This window comes from Pongo pygmaeus, chromosome 14, assembly GCF_028885625.2.
Source record: "Pongo pygmaeus isolate AG05252 chromosome 14, NHGRI_mPonPyg2-v2.0_pri, whole genome shotgun sequence".
Classification (NCBI taxonomy): domain Eukaryota; kingdom Metazoa; phylum Chordata; class Mammalia; order Primates; family Hominidae; genus Pongo; species Pongo pygmaeus.
This window is the reverse complement of record NC_072387.2, coordinates 44,609,406-44,623,752: the sequence shown is the minus strand read 5'-3', so window position 1 is coordinate 44,623,752 and position 14,347 is coordinate 44,609,406. Positions and strand designations below refer to the sequence as shown.

At 38.6% G+C, this 14,347-nt stretch overlaps 1 protein-coding gene and 1 long non-coding RNA gene across 5 annotated transcripts in view; one reads left to right on the top strand and one right to left on the bottom strand.

The window, feature by feature from the left end:
- The window catches only part of LOC129011455 (uncharacterized), a 31,785-nt gene extending 26,445 nt beyond the window's left edge, over window positions 1–5,340 (bottom strand). Inside the window, exon 1 of the long non-coding RNA XR_008493326.2 lies at window positions 5,255–5,340. This is a non-coding gene — a long non-coding RNA (uncharacterized LOC129011455). The remainder of the gene's footprint in view (window positions 1–5,254) is intronic.
- DCLK1 (doublecortin like kinase 1) overlaps window positions 1–14,347 on the top strand; it is a 351,269-nt gene that overhangs the window by 50,896 nt on the left and 286,026 nt on the right. The gene's annotated exons all lie outside the window — the stretch shown is intronic.

The window sequence follows — 14,347 nt, the reverse complement described above, 5'->3', positions numbered from 1 at the left end:
CCTTCCTTCTTCATTAACTCTCAATTACCTCAAATACCAGCTCAGTCCTATTCCCAATCTCCAAAAGCTGTAGAAACAGACATTTTTTTTCCATAACTCCTTTGTTGGCAAAACCTGACCCAATTAATATGAAGCTTTTATAGTCATCATTGATCCCACCTAATGTGATCATGTGTGTATGTCACTGCAGAACTGTTAATATGCTGATCAAAGGCCACTGCCCAGATGTCATTGGTAAGGATAAGTAATGTGTGATGTATGTGCTGCACCATTTTTCTAAAATCTGAAAAATTCAGAATTCTAACATATTTGGCTCCCCAAGCATTGGGTAAGGTACAGCTACTACTTCTATGTGCAGCATCACAAGTCAATAGCTCTTAATGATCACTTCATTGCTTGCCTTTTGGATATCTTCAGCTATTGATGGAGCATTCTTTCAATGCTTGAAACAATTTTTTAAAAATTGTAGCAATTCATTTTCCTTGCTCTAAGAAACAGAATATTCCTGATGGTGTTGTTGGTACTAAGTACTCTAGTCTTCAAAACTTGAGGTTATCTTTTTCTTTTTAAGATGGAGTCTCACTTTTGTCCCCCCAGGCTGAAGTGCAATGGTGCGAACTTGGCTCACTGCAACCTCCGTCTCCCAGGTTTAAGCAATTATCCTGCCTCAGCCTCCCAAGTAGCTGGGATTACAGGTGCCCGCCACCACACCCAGCTAATTTTTTTGTATTTTAAATAGAGACAGGGTTTCACCATGTTGGCCAGGCTGGTCTCAAACTCCTGACCTCAGGCGATCCTCCCGCCTCAGACTCCCAAAGTTTTGGGATTACAGGCATGAGCTACCGTGCCCAGCAGAGGTTTTCTTAATGTTTCCTTTTCTCTACTTGCCCAGCTCATTAAATTCTCAAGGCTTCTATATCCTCATGCACAAGTTTCTTTTCATCTTTGTTATCACTTGCGGTAACTTTAGTCTTGAGCTGCTGGATCAGCCTCCATTTGCACATGGCCAGCATTATCTGTTGTTTTCCTCTTTCTATGTATCTACTGCGACTTCGCAGAGTAACATTCTAGGCATTTCCACAACCGCCCCGACATGGTCTCATCTCTAGCCATGTAGCCACAGGGGCTTTTCTGCACCATTGAGACACACAGGTTCTTTAACGTAAAGTGTTTTGATGCCATGTCCTGCTCATTGGTTGATTTTCTCTCCCTGACTGCAGAGCTCCTTTTCTGAGTATCTGTCCACCATCCCCCTCGGTTTTGTCTTCTCCATACAACCTTCCCTCGGTGCAGCAAGTCACATTTTAGAGGGGGAGTTGCCTTCCAAAGGCCTAGTAAAAATGCAAAATTCACAAAAATCAGACCTATTTTTTTTTGTAGGAAATGATTCACATACGTAAAATTGTAAGCGTAAAGTGACAACCTTTTAATGTTTTATGTCACTATTTCAAATTCACATAAAATAAGACCATTTGAAAGTCTGTCTACCAAGAGCTAATCTGACTTTGTCTTTTCATCTGCACTTAGACTGTAATTGGTGGTGTTTCACCATCCACTTGCTCCAGTGCTCAGATACTTCATCGTCATTTAGAGATAGCTCATTCCTCTGGACACCCCGAAAATGTTTCAGTATCTACAATTTGTAAGCCAATTTAAATAATAATGCATTACAATATTATGGCTTTCTGGTAGCTGAAATGAAAGAATTGTGGGAGATTTCTACTCAGTTGAAGAACTCTACCCAACTGGTACAGATAACAGATCATCAAGAGCTTGGAGGGGCTTCAGTAGCACACCCCAGACTTTGACTCCATGAGCATTATCTAGAGCCACATTTTAGTCTGTGTGTTGGAAGAAGACGTAAGTAGTATGCTTATTGTCTTAGTCTGTTTGAGGTGCTGTCCTAGAATAGTATAGACTGGGTGGCTTAAACAGCAAACATATGTTTCTCATAGTTCTCAAGACTGGGAAGTTCAAGATCAAGGTGCTGGCAGATTCAGTTCTTATTCAGGACCCTCTTCTTGGTTTGCTCTGTCCTCACATGGTGTAGAGTGGAAGCTCTGGGGTCTCCTCCTTGTCTTACAGGGGCACTAATCCCATGATGGGGGCTCCACCCTCATGATTTTATCTAAACCTAATCACTCCAAAGTCTCCATCTCCAAATACCATCATATTGGGTATTAGATTTTAACATACAAATTTTGGAAAGACACAGCTATTCAGTCCAGAGGACTGTCTTACTAAGTTACTGGTTAGTGAGAAAATCCAGTGATTATGACACACCAAAGTTATGGATCAGAGCTCACAAAGTCATATTAATGTTCGTGCCATTCTCCATGTATGTCCCCAATATCAGCATTGGCCAGGGCAATAGCTTGATATTATGAATTCATGAAAAATAATGTAGGTTTTGATACAGAATAAGCTAGCCATGTGTTATGACTTGTTAAAGCAACCACAGAACAGGGACATGTGTAGAAAGGTATATGGCCCTTGGGAGGTGGTGGTCTCACTGCATTCCCCCAAATCATCAGTCTGTTTGCTATGTTGACTGCATCTGGCTCTCCTTTCACGTTCTTACCATCACATCTTTGTGCTTTATTGTGGAAATTTTCTTTATATATATATATATTTTCTGCTTGCAAGTCTTTAGTGCTAATAGACTTTTAGCTGCCTGAGAACAAGGACTGTCTGTTCATCTTTCCTGTCTCCAGCTCTAGCAGAGTACTTGGTATTTAATACCCTCTTAACAAAAATTGCCAAACTGCCTCTGTGACCCATTTCCAGGGGGATGCTGGCAAACCAGGTGACATCTAGAAGGGGGGCAAGTAGATTTCTGAGAACTTTTTGAATCCAAATGACATAAGGTAACGTAATGAGTAGTTGATGGAACTGTGATTGTTTAGGCTGGAAAATAATTATGTTTGCAAAATATGTTATAATTTTTGGCACACAGAGCATGGGATACAGAAAGGAGATAAAATAGTGGTTAAGAATTTATAGCAGTGTCACCTTGGGCAAGTCTTCGTGTATCCATTTGTAAAATTGGGACAGAACAGAGTGATTACCCCACTGGCTAGTTGAGAGGCATTAGTGCTTGGGGAGGTATTGATAGTAAGTGCTCAGTAAGTGGCACAACTTTCTCTATTCTTCTACCTATATTTCCTCCTCCTCCTCTCTTTCTCCTCCCCCTCCTCCTCTCCAGCTTTCCACTGGGGGCATCATCATGTCTATTATATAGACAAGGAAGGTAAGGTCAGAAAGGTTACATGATACATTTGATATTTCTTTAAAATATGTGAAAGAAGAAGCTGTAATCTAAGTTTTGGCCCATTATTCTTTTTTGGACAGAATGTCCATCTTCAAACATTTGGGAAAGCATTATGTAGAAGACAGAGGTGACTCAGTCTACATTGCTTCAGAGGGCAGAGCCGGGGCCCATGGGTAGATATTACCCACATCAATACTAGGTGGCAGGTGCAATCAGAACTTCTCTTCTTCCCTGGCATCAGGAACGACGGCACTGTGCAGATCGTAAGGAGTCCACAAATCATTGAATTGATAGAATTTCACTACTGAAACAAGGACTAGGGTCTTATTATATTCTGCCAGGGAAAACAAGGTTTGAAAAGTTCTTCTGCTGTTAAAATATGTAGAGAGACAGTTCTCAGGAGTGATCAGAAGGACGTACAATAGCAGAGATGGAAGGAGAACTCAAGCTCAATCAGAGCTTTTTCAGGAATTCAGCAAATGACTAGTTGCATTAATTCTCAAGTTATTTTTGAGAACTGAGTGGTCAGCAGTTTTCAGGAACTGTTTTTATTCTGTCAGGAAGACTGGGGAAATGAAGATGATATTTAAAAATAAGATCCATGATAATTGTGAAAGTGCCCATAAATTCCTGGTGCAAGGACCACCTAGTCAAGGAGACAGGGGAAACAGGGCATCTTTTACATTATTAACATACTGAATGGGTAACCTTACCTCATTTGGTATTTCTTCTCATACATTTTTTAACATAATTTTCTCACGGTGAAACACTTTTTATGCAGTGATTTCTATTCATTCTTTTGACTCTTAAGAAAAATAATCTTGCAGATTGTTTTTTACAGGATGATGAGAATAAGAAATGCAAGATATATTGAAGGAGGGATCAAGAAGACAACATTAGCATTTTTTTTTTTTTTGAGTTGGAGCCTCCTTCTGTTGCCCAGGCTGGAGTGCAGTGGTGCAGTCTCGGCTCACTGCATCCTCCGCCTCCCAGATTCAAGTGATTCTCCAGCCTCAGCCTCCCGAGTAGCTGGGACTACAGGCATGTGCCACTGCGTTCAGATAATTTTTTTTTTGTATTTTTAGCAGAGATGGGCTTCACCATGTTGGCCAGGATGGTCTCAAACTCCTGACCTCAGATGATCTGCCTGCCTCAGCCTCCCAAAGTGCTGGGTTTACAGGCATGAGCCACCACGCCCGGTCAACACTAGCATTTTTTAGTGCTACACTATAGCTAAGCTATCATACATATCATCTCACTTAACTCTTCTTCATTTCATGCACATTTTGCAGACAAGAATTTGAGGCTCGTAGGTTAAATAATTCATCCTAGGCTCTGCAGTAAAGAGGTAATTATCTATCTTAAGAGGCAGTCAACAGAGAGAAATTTTTCATAGAAATAGTTCTTTACTTCTCTTTTTTAAATTGTCTGGGAGCCCTAAATTATAAGGCAGTTGGTGGCATCTGACATATGCTTGATTTCCCAAAATACTCAGATGTCGCATACAAGTAATATCTCTGCCTTATTTATTTCATCCTCATTCATATGTTCCCCTAACTCTGTGCTTCCGTCTATTACCCCCTGCGTGATAAAAAGTGTGTTATTCAGGAAGCCATAGTAATTATGTATCAGAACTAATGGAAAAGAGCCTGGCAAATATATCTACTTGTTTTATACATGAGCAGAGTCAATAGAATTATCCTTGTGATCTGGAAGGAATTTAAAACCACGCAGATGATTCTGAAAATATTCTTCACCTTCAAGAACCCATCTAATTTTTTTGAGACACAAATTTTTGATGCTATCCCTCATTTGAATCCTAAAAATATATTTGCCATCCTGCTACAGAAAGATGTGGAGGTGAGGGAGTAATGTGGTCTACTTTAAAGACTGGGTTTTTTTCCCCCCTTAAACATTTAGAAATAAAATATTTGTACCACTTCACTGGCAGAAATTCAGTAGCAATGGTAAGAATAGAGTTACCTTCTGTGTCTAGTGTTGCCTTTACAGTTGCTTTGTTTCATAGTTTTATAAATTGGGCTTTCTGGTTTCCTTGGAAACCCAGTTGTCGACATTGGTTGCTAAGGAGCAGCCTTGGCTGCACAAAGCATAAGGAGCTGCGAGTCTGCTACCGAGTGACTTCATTCTTGGCAGTAACAGGCAGTGGGACTCTTAGGACCCGCTTATGGGGGGCCTCCATCTTGATTTTCAGCCTGCAGGATTACTATGGCTCTTCCTGATCTTTATTCTCCTGGCAGTTACCAAAGCTATAGGTGTCTATAGGACCTGAGAATTGTGTAGCATTTTAGAGCATCTTTGTCCTCAACTCTATTTTTTCAGTCACTTGCTATCAATGATTTATTCAATAACAGATAATCTATTTCTGCAGTTATAAGATCCCAAATAAACTGTATTGTCTTCTCTGTTTGTTTGTTTTTTGTTTTTGTTTTTTTTTTTGAGACGGAGTCTCGCTGTCGCCCAGGCTGGAGTGCAGTGGCGCGATCTCGGCTCACTGCAGGCTCCGCCCCCCGGGGTTCATGCCATTCTCCTGCCTCAGCCTCCCGAGTAGCTGGGACTACAGGCGCCCGCCACCTCGCCCTGCTAATTTTTTGTATTTTTAGTAGAGACGGGGTTTCACTGTGTTAGCCAGGATGGTCTCGATCTCCTGACCTCGTGATCTGCCCGCCTCGGCCTCCCAAAGTGCTGGGATTACAGGCGTGAGCCACCGTGCCCGGCCGTCTTCTCTGTTTTTAAGATGGGAGGTCTTCCTTCTTAAATTTAGCAGTGAGCAATAATGAAAGAAGCTAAGAATTGTTCATCCTTGCAAATCAGTGTGGTAGCATGACACTGAAACCAGACTGTGTCTGATCTACATTTTCTAATATTCCGGTTTGAAGAACTAGAGATTATATATAGTACATATAAATGTACCATAACTAAATGGTTATCTAATTAAAACAAGAACCAAAGAACTGTAACCCACATTTTCTGTATTGGCATACAAGAGATATTATAGTTCTTATAGAAATACATCCCTAACTTGGATTATACCGATTTTTGAATATGACTTTATAAGCTTTTAGGCATAGAAATTCAGGTGCGGATCTGTCTGTGGTCATGGTCCACGTGTCTGTTTCGTGGATGTATGCTGCACGAGGAGGTCAATGATGTGCAAATCTTTGAGATCAGAGGTAGCAAGGTCCTCATTTTTTGAATAAGTGTTAAGGACACGTGCAAGCTCCATTTCCATAGTTCAGGTGTGAGCGAGACAGAGCCATCCTCCTTGGCTGTCTAGAGGACTGATTTGTGTTACAGCAGGTGGTGATGGAATTAAACCCTAATAGGACACCATTCATCTTCCTTGTTTGTTTTGGGTGATAGCATTGTGCAAATTCATGGTATTGTTTTATCTGTCAGATATCTTCAGATACCTGCTTTTAGAGGTAGTTTTTTTTTGGTTTGTTTTTTTGTAAACCCACATAGTTAAGTGAGACTCTTGTCTTACCCTCTCTGAACCTCATACTCGTTATCTCTAGAATTGGGCAAATAATGACACCTTATGGTTGTTATGAGAGTGAGATAGCCTATGTGAAATATTTACTTAGGTATCTATCCCATAAGAGGCCCTTAAAAATAGTATCTGTTTTCTAAAAAAGGCAAATCCATAAAGACAGATAGATTAGTGGTTGTCTGGGGCTGGACATAGGAGGATAGCATGACTGCAAACAGGCATGAGGACTCTTTCCAAGGTGATGAAAGTGTTCTAAAACTGTATTGTGGTGGTGGTTGACAATTGTGTGTATTTACTAAAAATCATTGAATTATACAATTAAAATGAGTGAATTTTATGGCATGTAAGTTATACCTCAATAGAGCTGTTTTAAAAATTAGTAGCTATAAGTGGTACAGTAGAGAATTAAACTTTGCTTCTCATAGGCTATTCTGGATAAGCGAGTAATATCTTAGAGGATTTGAGGTGAGATATCCCAGAATCCATGTAGTAATGAGCATGAATTATAATGAGATCTTGTTGATGTTATATGTTATGATACAACAGAAAATGATTATTCTTTGTGATTACCTTATATTACATAATTTCCAGTTCTATAGAAACCTCCAACTTTCATGACTGTAGCAAAATAATTATTGTGGTTTTGTAATGGATTTGGATGACTCTTTTTAACAAGGTAGGGTTGCTGGTTGCAGGGTGTATGGGTGTGATTCTTTTTTTGAGACTCATTGTCATCTGGCTGGATTGTATCTGTTCAGTCCAACAGCTTTATTGATCACCTAATATGTGTTAGTGATTTTCTGGAGGTTGGGGGTAGAAGAAGAGAAGTGCTTAGTTTTAGATGTGATAAGTTTGAGATCTCTTGTTAGTTGTACAAGAGAAGTTACTGCATAGGCAGTTGGCTACAAGGCTGGAATTCAGGAAGGAAGTTTGGCCTGAAGATATAAATCAGGAAGACATTAGCATATAGATAATATTTAAAGCAATAAAACTGGATGAGCTCATCAAGGAAATATGTGTCATTAGCGAAGGGAAGAGTTTCAAGGACTGACCTTAGGCTGCTCCAAAATTAAGAGATGGGAAAAAGAAAGGGCACCCGCATAAAGTACTGAAAAGGAGTGACTGGTTAGATAGGAATCAAGTCAGCAGAATGGCATGTCCTGAAAGCGTATCTGGGACAGAGGGACACTTGTGCGTACACTGCTAATGACTCAGATAAGATGAGTCCTGAAAATGTGATGATTGAGTAGAATAACCTGGGGGTGTCTGATGATCTTGACAGAAGCAGCTTGGTGGAAATAGGTGAGGGAGCTAGTTTAGGAAAAAAAATTAGAGGAGAAATGGATGCAAACATAGACAAGTCTTTCAGGAAGAAATGGAGAGGAAGCTGGTGAAGGAAGTAAGGTAGTAAGAATGGCTTCAATCTAATATTTGAATTATTAAACATTGAGTATTTTGTCTATATGGAGTAATTTAGATTTTAATTTCTTTGGCATGCCTCTCTCAATCAATATATCTTTACCGGTATTTTTCCAGTTTTGATTTGCAAGCTCTCAGCTTTTACAACAAAATTCAAGTTCTGTTGTGTTTGAATTAATTAATGTAAGATTTTTCCCTACAACCAAAAAGCAATATAGTCTAGTGGTAAGGACCATGCACTTTATGTCAATCAAACTGGAGTGTGAGTCTGTCTTCTGCTCCTTGTTAGCTGTGTGAACTAAGAAAATTCTTTAGTGTTTCTTAGCCTTGGTTGCCTTATTTGTAAAATTTGGATAGTAGCATTCTTGCCTTTTAGAGTTATTATGAGACTTAAATGAAATAACACAAAGTGCCTAGTCCAGCATCTGACACCCATACTTCCTGGTAAAGTTTAGCTTTCATGATAGCCACTAATTTATACTTTGATATGGAGTAACATAGCATAGTAGAAAGAATGTGGGATTTGGAATTAGCCATACTTGAGTTTCTACCCCATTTCATCTCTCACTATCTGTACATATTACTTAATATTGCTGAATTTGTTTCCTCATATCTGAAGTGAATATAATAATACTTAACATAATGAGGCTTAAATGAGATATTTATAAAATCACATAGAAAGTGCCACACAAATGTTAATTTTATTTATTTAAAATGAAGTTGTATTTTATAGAGATTACATCTCTTCTATTACATGTATATACTAAGAAAAGAGAAATCTTAGTATATTTTTGGAGTTTTAAGTGTTCAGTTTCATGGGAAATTTGGGCTCCAAATAGAATGAAGCACTCCAGTGGCAGTGTAAGGAGATATGTTCATATTATTTCTGGTCAAAAATTCTGAAGTGTTAAAATGCTATAAGCGGAAGAATAGAAATGTGCATTCTATTATGCAATTACATAAAAAAATTTCCATGTAGACTGACTCATTTTGCTCCAAGTGACCTAGCTTGGAGGCCAAGCAAGTATCTTTTTCTCTTTCTTCCAGAACACCATGTCTCCTAGGTCTCTTTATAAAGATGGGGGCCGGGTGCGGTGGCTCACGCCTGTAATCCCAGCACTTTGGGAGGCTGAGGTGGGTGGATTGCCTGAGGTCAGGAGTTAGAGAGAACATCCTGGCCAACATAGTGAAACACCGTTTCTACTAAAAATACAAAAAATTAGCTGGACGTGGTGGCAGTTGCCTGTAATCCCAGCTACTCGGGAGGCTGAGGCAAGAGAATCGTTTGAACCCAGGAGGCAGAGGTTGCAGTGAGCCGAGATTGTGCCATTGCACTCCAGCCTGGGCAACAAAGAGCGGGACTCCATCTCAAAAGAAAAAAAATTAAGTTAAAAAAATAAATAAAGATGGGAAAAAATGATACATAACAGCTGGTAAAAACCAAAAGTGAAGGAGAATGTGGTCAGCCAATCCTTGCAGAAACTTTGCAAGTAAGAACAACCTAATGGTAAAAACTTGAAATGAGTGTGACCTTGTTTGACAAATATCTAACCTAACCTCATAGAAATTCTCTGACCAAAAACTGAGGTGACTTGGATTACTTTTGGGTCCTCTTGGTCACCCTTTACAGAGGTAGAATAGCGAAGTCCAGTACTGTTACTACTAGTTTATGTTTACAGAGTACTCAGCCCTTTTCAAAATACTTTCATGGGCTTTGTTGCTTGTAATTCTCAGAACCGTCCAGTGAGATAAGTTTTGAAACTTGTATTATGTCCTTGTTAAAAAGAAACAAATGGTTTCTTTGGAAGATGTTGTTATTGCCTCTGGGTCAGGACTGGGACTGCAGCCACTTTAGGATGGTTTTGGATTTAAAAAAATGTATTTGTTTTTTCAGCTTTTCAGGCATTATGCAACAAATGTGAATGGTCATATTCTGAGCTTCCTTGGAGACTTAAGGATTTTATTTTATTTTTCATAACACAAACCTCTTGCATCAAAATTCATTTCTAACCTCACTCTTCACCAGACATAAAGTTGGCCCTCAAAGAGTTCTTTGTTGACTGGCTGATTGCAGTAAAGGCAAGGCATCCTGCTGGAGCACATGTGATCATTCTAGTTCAATTCTACTGCTGATGGATGCTGTTGCTCTAGTGTTAATTTAAAGGTACAGCACTAAGTTCTGACAGTTAAAATGTTTAGATTATATGCATTGTGGTTCACTATGGTGTACACCTAACAAGTTGAGTACTATCACTGCTCAGAGAGTAATGGGGGGACATCCAAACAAGAAACATTTAGAGGCAATTCCAAAGCAACACAAAAATAAGGCTGATGTTGTGACACAAGCTGATTGAAGGCAAGGATCCAGGTGGGAAGAGGTGGCGGCTCTGGGAAAGGTGACCTGTCTTCTGGAGAGGAGTCTAATTTGATGGGTGGAGGGGATGGGAAGGAAACATACCATGAATATAGGGGAGATGAAGCAGGTCATTTCCTGTCACTGCCCTAGTGACTGAAAGTTGCCTTATGAGCAAGCATTGTTGCTTTCAAGTGGCCTGATATGTGGAGCCTCAGGGTGAAAAACAAAATCAATTTTAACAAATTAAGAAATGTTCTCATTGAAGAAAGAACCATGAATAGTGGTGTATTCTTGGTTTCTTCACTTCTTGTCTTTATTTCTGTTGCATGTTGGCATAGTTACTTATCTTAATTTAAACTTAATTTAATATCGCTTGGATTCAGGAAGAGGTCTGTGTTTTAAAAGAATCCAGAGCCCTTGAAACCTTTTTCTCTAGTTTAATAAGTTCAGAATAATATTTTCCAAGCATTATTTTCTGGACTCTACTTTTCCAACAAAGCTTTGTGCCTAGTTTCTTTCTTCATCAGTGATCAATTCCTACAAAACTTCAGTTAGTTTCTTCTTCTGACAAATAGAAATTAATGCTAAGTGTCTCATGGGATTATTAAGATTAAATTGCTATAATGTGATGTGAAAACTGTATTCACTGAAAAATGCATTAGACTATGCTAAAGTGACATTATATTATTAAATGTAAAGCTATAACTTTTATCTGACTGCTATATTTGGAAACAGTAATAAATTTTATTTTATTTTTCCTTGGTCTTGGCTTACCTTCACAGTAACCTGGAGTTTTCAACTCACCCAAACCAGTTCAGTGTGTTTTGAAAGACTACATACTTTGTAGCACCTATCACTCATGGTCTTGGAAAGAGGATTTGAAATGCCCTGTGTTGAAACTAGTGAGATGAATTATGGATTTTCCCCCTGCATTTTCTTAAAGCAATCCAGAAGTTTATTGTGGAGAGCACATTTAATTTGAGTTGTGTGTCTTAGGCCCTATTGTTTCTTAGGTCATGAGAAGTATTTTTCAAGCTGTCTTTGTTGATCAGATTAACTAGTTATTAAATATAGAATTTTTGGAAAAGAATTATGAGAACTTGTTAAAAAAAAAAGACTGTTCTCTTTCAAGATTCAGCCAAAGAAAACGTTTAAAAGTGGAATTTGTTAAATCTAAGGATTTAATTTTTGGCCTGTAAAAGCTATATTATACAAGTTTTACATAGAAGTTCTCCAAAGCTGAGTTTAAGATTTATTTAGAGAGGCTTATATTCACTGAATACCAAGCAGTTCTTTTTATTGTGGCTTTGTGTAAAGAGTTTAGGATTGATTTACATGGCCTCTTATTTTTAACTTGAGACCAAGACAGTGTAGCTAGCCAAAACTATGTACAGTGTCAAGTGCATTTTAACTAGATACAGATAAATTTATCTTTGTTGCCCAGCATGAAGTCAGCCAGGTCATTTACTGCCAGAATAATAGGAACAGAATGACTTTACAGGCTTAGCAAATTTGGCTCTGTTTTTTGATAACCATAAATTTTCAGGAATCACAATATAAAGTGCTGGAAAGATGTCTTGTAGATTTTTAAAATATTAATCAGTGTAGTCATAGTCCATGGTTATGTTCTTAATACTTAAGTTTTTTGTTTCTGTACTTGAAAAATGTGAACACTTTTACATGTGCGTTTACATCATTCCTTTTTGCTCCCTAATATGTAGACCAGTAACTTTTTGTTTTCCATCTAACACAGATGTCACCTATAAAACATCTGGCTGAAGACAAAGCAGATTTGTGTTCTGTGGGGGGCAGCAGACTCTTCTCATTTAGCATAGTGATTTTGGAAAGTGTTGCAGGAAATGCTGCCTGCTGTGTCAGCTCCTAGGAGAGAAGGGAATACCTCCAAGAAGCAGATTGGAAACCTAGTGGAAAGAACCCTGGCATTTCAGTGGCACCATGATTGTCCTCGAGGAGGTTGAGCTGAGATATGGCACCAAGATCCACTCTACCCAGGGCTGCTTAAGGCCTTAGTTTCTGAATTATGATGCAAAAGAAAGGAAAAGAGGCCTGTTGTTAGCACAGGTTCTTTCCAGACCTCCCCACTATGATGGAAGACGATGTATGTGCCTGATTTACTTGGGCCATGCTAAGTTCATTACAGAACCTCTAAGTGAATGAAAACCATAGAGGGAAATGTACCAGTGATTACTTCAAACAATATCTTGTTTCTTATTGTAACAAAATCTGTTTGGGAAAATGCTGTCATTTAGACTCATTTTACAGCCCAGGAAAGAAGTGTTGTGGCTAAGGACCAATGGGGCAGCTCTACCCATGGATTCTAATATTCCAGGGCCGTTCTGTTCCAGACCACTCTCATGAGAAGAGGTGGAGAAGCCCTGGGTTGATTTCTAGCCTCCCTCCTTCCTTGCTGCCTAAACATGGGAAGTGACTTGACCCTTTCTCTCAGGTGCCTGATCTTGCAGGAACGTTATGTGCTCAACACACTTCATGGGGTTATTTGAGGTGCAAATGACACTAAGTATATTGTAGCTCTTAGCATATTATAAAATGCTATTTAAATTAGACATGATGAAGTTGTTGTTATTCTGATATCTGGGGCTTGTATTTTTTTATTGTGTGTTTTTAGAGGGTGGAAAATATAGCATTTGGTACAAAGAAGAAAATAAAAAAAACAGCCATAATTTTACACCAAGAGCTTTACAATTGCTGTTACCATTGCCGTTGCGTGTAAATGACTCAGAATGTGTATATTCTACTATGTATTTAATTTTGTATCCTCTGTTCTTTTGCTGTAATATAATGGCATAAGTATTTTTTCCATTTTACAATGTCATGTTAATGATTATTTAACTGTTGGCTATTTAGATTTCTGGACAATTTTGAAACAATGTGCCAAATTAGCCAGATGAGTCTTTCCTTTGCCTAGTCACCTTTAGTCTCTAGCTGACCTTATTTTAGGATGTGGTGTGACAGGTGGCACGGAGAATTTTGGATTCTCAGAGGTAGGTTCAATTCCTATAGTTCTAGAAATAAGAGGGTTTAAACCTCTACTATTTACTCTATCAAAGTAATTCTTTTGTCAGACATATTTCTTACATTTGGAGCGGGATGCTGGAGACTGTGATGGGTATCAAAATATATCATAGGAAAATATAGATAGGTTCTTAAAAGCTAAGAGGCCTTGGATCTCCACATCAGTCTTTGAAGAGTTGTCTTGCTGAATTATTCTTCCTTTCCAGTTTTCCTTTTAATCTTATAGGAAGAATTACCCAAATTCCAAGTCACTGGAATACCAGCTAACATTTACAGAGTCCTTATTCTGTGCCCGCATGTTTAAACATCATGTCTCATTTACTCTTCACAACAACCCTGTAAGATGTGTGCTGTTTCTATGCCCATTTTATAGATGAATAAATGGAGGTACTCAGAGGTTAAATAATTTAAGATCACATAGTATGTGGTAGAGGTGGGATTTCAATTCAGATCATTTCTCTGGGAAATCCTAGACATTAGATGGCACAGATAGCTGAGAAGTCCATTCATTTTGTGTTCATGCTTCCCATAGACTGCATATTTTCTTCAACTATTCTCACATATCTGCAGTCTGTTTAAAGTCAAGAATTCCAAAGAAAGCATTTTTTTACAGAAGAGTGCTTGGTGAACATTTCTAGCACTGTTTAGGAATATGGTTGAATTATTATTACCATTGCCTTTCATTATTTAATCATGTTTAAGAAAAGGTAATGAGGTCAAAGTAATGGCATGGTGA